The following is a 5707-nucleotide window of genomic DNA, read 5'->3' as shown; positions in this document are numbered from 1 at the left end:
TGACATATATATGAGTGTGTGTGTGTGTGTGAGTGAGGGAGAAAGAAAGAGAGTGAGAGAGAGAGTGTGTGTGTATGTGTGCGCGCGTTGTTGTCGTCACGTGAATAACTTGTTTACTTGTGTTGCCAGGTAACGCCAACAGTGAAACTCCTCACAAAACCGAGAAAACAAACAACAAACAAAAGACAAGCATTAAAAACAGTAACCAAAAAAAAAAAAAAAGGAAAAAAAAAAAAGAAAAAGTGTAAGAGAAGCTTTGAACTGGCAGAATAACATCATCATCAACAACAACAACAACAATAATAACAACAACACCAACTGTAAGAACAATTGTGACAATAACAACAACATCAACAGTTATTTGCACTGAGATCGACGGCCACAACAACAACAGGAACAAACCCATAACTATTAATATCGACATCCACCACCACCACCATCACCACCACCACCACCATCACCACCACCACCACCACCAATAACAACAACAACAACAGCAGCAAACATAACAACAACAACAACCAATAACAACAACAGTATCCGGCATCAACAATAATAACAACTAAACTAATGGAAACCCGAGCAGAAACAAGGGATTCTCTAAGTGGTCACTTGACCTGTTAGAAAAAGCAGCCAAACTTCCCTGAATTACCATTACCATTATTATTATTATTATTATTATTATTATTATTATTATTATTATTATTATTATTGTTCAGTAGTTTTATTTTTATAACGTGCTTTCACTTCACTACCGAGCGCAGCTCTGTGTGCCTTGGGTATGTGCTGTGGTTTGTTGTGATGCTCTTATTGGTCAAGGGAAGGATCCATTGGCCGGTGGTATATTTCTAAAAGACGTGTGATGGTCATGGTTGCAAAACCTTTTGGTTCACAGGTCTGTCCAAGCTGGAGCTGACTTGGGGGGCTAAGTAACAACACGCAAGAGCAATAAACAAACAGCAAACAACGTTAAAAAAAAAAAAAGCGAAAAAAAAAAACGATGCGGAAACAAACCAACAACAGCAATAACAACAACATTGAAGCCGCCAACTACAACGACAATGATGACCACCAACAAATGCAACAGCCAAGAGTGCCGTCGGCTCTAAGCGAAGGAGCAGTGACGTCAATTTGGACAGAGATGATGGCACCGTCCTATGTACACTGTCTACCCAAAGCGTTGTTAGAGACGGACCTGTCACAGAAGTAAGTATATTGTTTTGCTTTATATCTGACGATTTAGATCACCATCAAATGCCATTCAAATCTTAGACGTCTCTATAGGAATATTGAATCGATCGGAAGTTTGTCTTAAGTCTTAATCTTCCATTAAAATACTATTCACATTTACAATGTCTTTATAGAGATACTGAATCGATCTCACTAATTGATTTCTGCTTTATTTTATCGACCCCAGAAGAATTTCTTATGATTCTTAGTCTTCCAGCAAAGTACTTGCCGTTCACATCTAAGATGTTTGATAAGAATATCGGTTTCAAATTTTGGCACAAGGCCAGCAGTTTGAGGGGAGGGGGCGGGGCAAGTCCATTACATCGACCCCAGTGCTCAGCTGGTACTTATTTCATCGGTATTTGATCTCAGAACGTAGAGACGAAATACCGCTAAACATTTTGCCCGTCGTGCAAATGATTCTGCCAGTTCGCCACCCCGTGTTAAATAAGAATAATGAAACCGACCCGAAAACTTTAACTTATCAACCCCAGAAGCATAAGAGGCAAAGATAGCGATCGTCTTTTCCATTCACATCTGAAAAGAAATCAATCTAGTTCTTGACTGGTGCTTTATTTTCTCAATTGCGGAAGAATGAAATTTAAAGCTAGTCTTCTAATAAAACGCCATTCACAATTCGGATGTCTTTATCGGAATATTAAATCGATCCTAGTAGTTGATTGGTACTTTATTTATCAATTCCTGAAGTATGAATGGTGAAGTTAGTCTAAGTCTACTATTATAATTCCATTCACATCTAAGATATTTTATTGAAATGTTAAATCGATACCAGTACGTGACTGGTACATTATTTTATTGACACTGGAAAGATAAAAGGTCAAAATTAGTCTTAGTTTTCTATAACATTTCCATTCTTATCTGGAATGTCTAAAGTAACTTTAAATCGGCCATGTTCGTGACTGGCACTTTATTTCATCAACACCCGGAAGGTTGAAAAGCAACTTCCATTATAACTCTATTCTCATCTAGGGTGTCTCTTGAAATATTAAATCGATCCTGTGCTTAACTGGTAATTTATTTTATCTAACCACGGAAGTGAGAACAGCACAACTGATCTCAAAGCGTTTTGAGCTCAGAATATGAAGGGATGTAAATAAATACCACAAGGGATTTTATCCCTCACACTGTAACGATTCTGCCCACCTACCACTCTTTTACATGAAGCATACTAAAATACTAATTATCTAAACTTAGTCATAATCCTTTCTGCTATAGGCACAAGGCCTGGAATTTTGGGGGTTGAGGAAAGTCGGTCGCATTAACTCCAGTACTTGACTGATACTTAATTTATCGACCCCGAAAGGATAAAAGGCAAAGTCGACCTCAGCGGAATTTGAAGTCAGAACGTAAAGACCGACGAAACGCCGCTAAGCATTCTGCCCGGCGTGCTAACGATTCTGCCAGCTCACTGCCTCTTTTTTTTATAACTAAGTCATAAAACCCCTCAAATAATGGAAGGGGAATATAGCCTATGAAGTTGACCCCATTATATGACTGGTACTCATTATTCTAGCTTGTGTACCACTATTCATACCCACACTGGATGTCCTCTTGACCACAATAGACAGAGCTTACTCTATCAACAACTGCGCGGGTTATTTCTGCTCATATATCCGGACTATGAAGCAACGGAGAAGCTGCTTCGCGGTCGCTTGACCTTTCCAGAAACTGTTACCAAATTTTCTTCGAATCAAAGCCTGCGGCAATGATGCTGAAACGGTGTGCCACATAGTAAGTCTACTCAGCTGTAAATGAGTTCCAGTAATAGTTGGGAAGTTGACCCTGCGACGGAACGGCGTCAGGGTCCCGTTCAGGGGTGAAAGATGTTATCTCAACCATTTGTATACCAGGGAAACCGAGGTGGGGTCCAGCCTTATGAGAACTAGAGCTCATAACGGACTTAAACGTTTATTTTTTTGAATTTGTGTGCAGCTACAGTCAGTTGCCATGAGAAGAAGTTAACGTTCAGGCTATAAGCCCGCGACGGTGTGTAATATTCACGAAATGGCCAACGAAAGTGAAAGAGATGTGAATAGGTTATATAATGGGGATATGAAGGAGACACAGAAGTAACGGTAATGCATCTTAATGCATTGGAAATTTTAAAAAATTATATCGTTTAAGATATCATACAAAGAAAGTAATATTTAAAAAAGCAGTATAGCCGTGAAAACAGCAGAAAGATTGCGTATTTTACTCTTAAATGAATATCACCTTCTTGTTAGGTGGTGAGCTGGCAGAAACGTTAGCACGCAGGACGAAATGCTTAGCGGTATTTCGTCTGCCGCTACGTTCTGTCGACTTTGCGTTTCATCCTTTCGGGGTCGATAAATTAAGTACTAGTTATGCACTGGGGTCGATGTAATCGACTTAATCCCTTTGTCTGTCCTTGTTTGTCCCATCTATGTTTAGCCCCTTGTGGGCAATGAAGAAATAAATATTACTTTCTTGTCTATATGACAAGATAGATACATATTCCTTTTCAATTAGGGAGTTTTCGTAAACAGGAACAGTGTCTTTCAAAATTGAATTATGACGTCACAAAAAACTAACCAATGACGCCCGACAACTACACAACAATTTCATTAACTGACGTCAGTAAAAAAACACTGACGAATCAAAAGTTGTTGATTACAAATATAATTAAAATAAGTAAACTTTATGTTACTTAATTTCTTTTGGCGGGGATATATTTCAACTCCTAAAGGCCTATTCAAGTATATTTTGACAGACCTAAAGTTCGCTTATTCCTAAACACTGCTTGGCACTGATATTGCTGAATAGTTAAAATAAATAAATAAATATAGGGGCCTGACCGATGACTATCAGTTTGCGCCGGTCACCGTCGAGATATCAGGTGTTCTCAGACTTCATACTACCAATTTCCTCCGCAAAATCAGGATAACGGTAACCCGTCTGAGAAATGAGACGATTCAACTGCATTGATGTTATTGGCAAAAATATATAATAGGAAACTGAAAACCTGCCAAAGCTAATGGAGAATAGGGATTTCTAGTGCACTGCAGTGAAACACCTCTCAATAGTAGCCGCTTTCAGAAGGAAGTTATCATTCAAGGAAGATTTGGCTGCTGTTTCTGTTAAACCAAGTGACTATGTAGAACCCCTCCCTCTTGGCGTGATTTGAAATTCATGATATAGTGAAGCATAATCGATGATGAAAAGGAGAGATAACTAGTAATATAAAAAAGAAGAAATAAAAAAACACACAAAAAAAAAAACACACACTAAAATGAAGACTTAGAAATTAAATATACCCATTACAAATTAACTGTTAATCATTCGGTTGGTAGTATAAATTCTGCAACACGAATTCTTTTTAATAGCTGCAAGCATTGGAAAAAACCCCAACATTTCATTCAAATTATTGGAGTTTTTAAACAAAACGGTTATTTTCCCGGTGAGGTAGAGAAGGTAGCAAATCCAAGAGAATAATGCGATGCAAACTAGATATTAAATGGATGGACCACTGGATATTAAGTTGTAAAAGCAGTAGCTGTTGTATTCTTTAAGGATCAATTATATTTGGAGAAAGCTGTGTCGTATTTGATTTTATGTATCAAAACGATATATGTTGTGAATACGTTGTTTTAACATAATTTACAGCAAGACAGATATAATATTTAGAGGAAATGCGATGGTCAAGAGAAAAATTTAGCGCAGCAGCAGACAAGATATTTCGAAAGATAAGTATCAATCGAGAAGAATTCTAGTAATATTTGTGTTGTATAAGTTCCTGGGTGTTGAATCTAAAGATAGAAATCTCAGAAGTAAAAGTAAATAATGCACAAGAATAGCTAGACTTAACAATGTTTTTATTAAAGAGCTTATGATATTTATGGCTTATATTAAAAAAAAATAAACAGACATATATACATATATATGTACATATATACATATATATATAGGCATATATATGTGTGTGTGTGTAAACAGAAACATATGTATATGTCTCTTTGACTCAAAGAGTCAAAGAGACATATACATATGTTTCTGTTTACACACACACACACATATATATGCCTATATATATATATATATATGTATATATGTACATATATATGTATATATATATATGTATATGTATATATATGTATATATGTATATATATTGTATATATATATATATGTATATATATATATATATATATATATATATATATATATATATATATATATATATATATGTATATATATATATTTGAATATGTGTATATAAACCTGTATATGAATATACGTAAGTATAATTGTATGTACAAAAGTATATATATATATGTGTGTGTGTGAGTATGTGAGTGTGTGAGTATGTGTGTGTGTATATAAGTGTGTGTGTCTGGAAGTGTATGTGGTGAGCGTTCGTGTGTGTGCGTGCGTACGTGCGCATGTGTGTGTGTGTGTGTGTGTGCATGTTCGTGTGTGTGTGTGTGTGTGTGTGTGTG

The 5707-nt window shown here is 36.4% G+C and overlaps 1 protein-coding gene across 1 annotated transcript in view; it reads left to right on the top strand.

Moving 5' to 3' along the window:
* Window positions 1-112: 112 nt before the first annotated feature.
* Window positions 113-5707, top strand: part of LOC106870532 (BTB/POZ domain-containing protein 16) — a 243135-nt gene continuing 237540 nt past the window's right edge. Inside the window, exon 1 of the mRNA XM_052972597.1 lies at window positions 113-1206. The gene's annotated coding sequence lies outside the window, so the exon portion shown is untranslated. The remainder of the gene's footprint in view (window positions 1207-5707) is intronic.

This window comes from Octopus bimaculoides, chromosome 14, assembly GCF_001194135.2.
Source record: "Octopus bimaculoides isolate UCB-OBI-ISO-001 chromosome 14, ASM119413v2, whole genome shotgun sequence".
Classification (NCBI taxonomy): Eukaryota; Metazoa; Mollusca; class Cephalopoda; order Octopoda; family Octopodidae; genus Octopus; species Octopus bimaculoides.
This window is presented reverse-complemented; position numbering and strand designations above follow the sequence as displayed.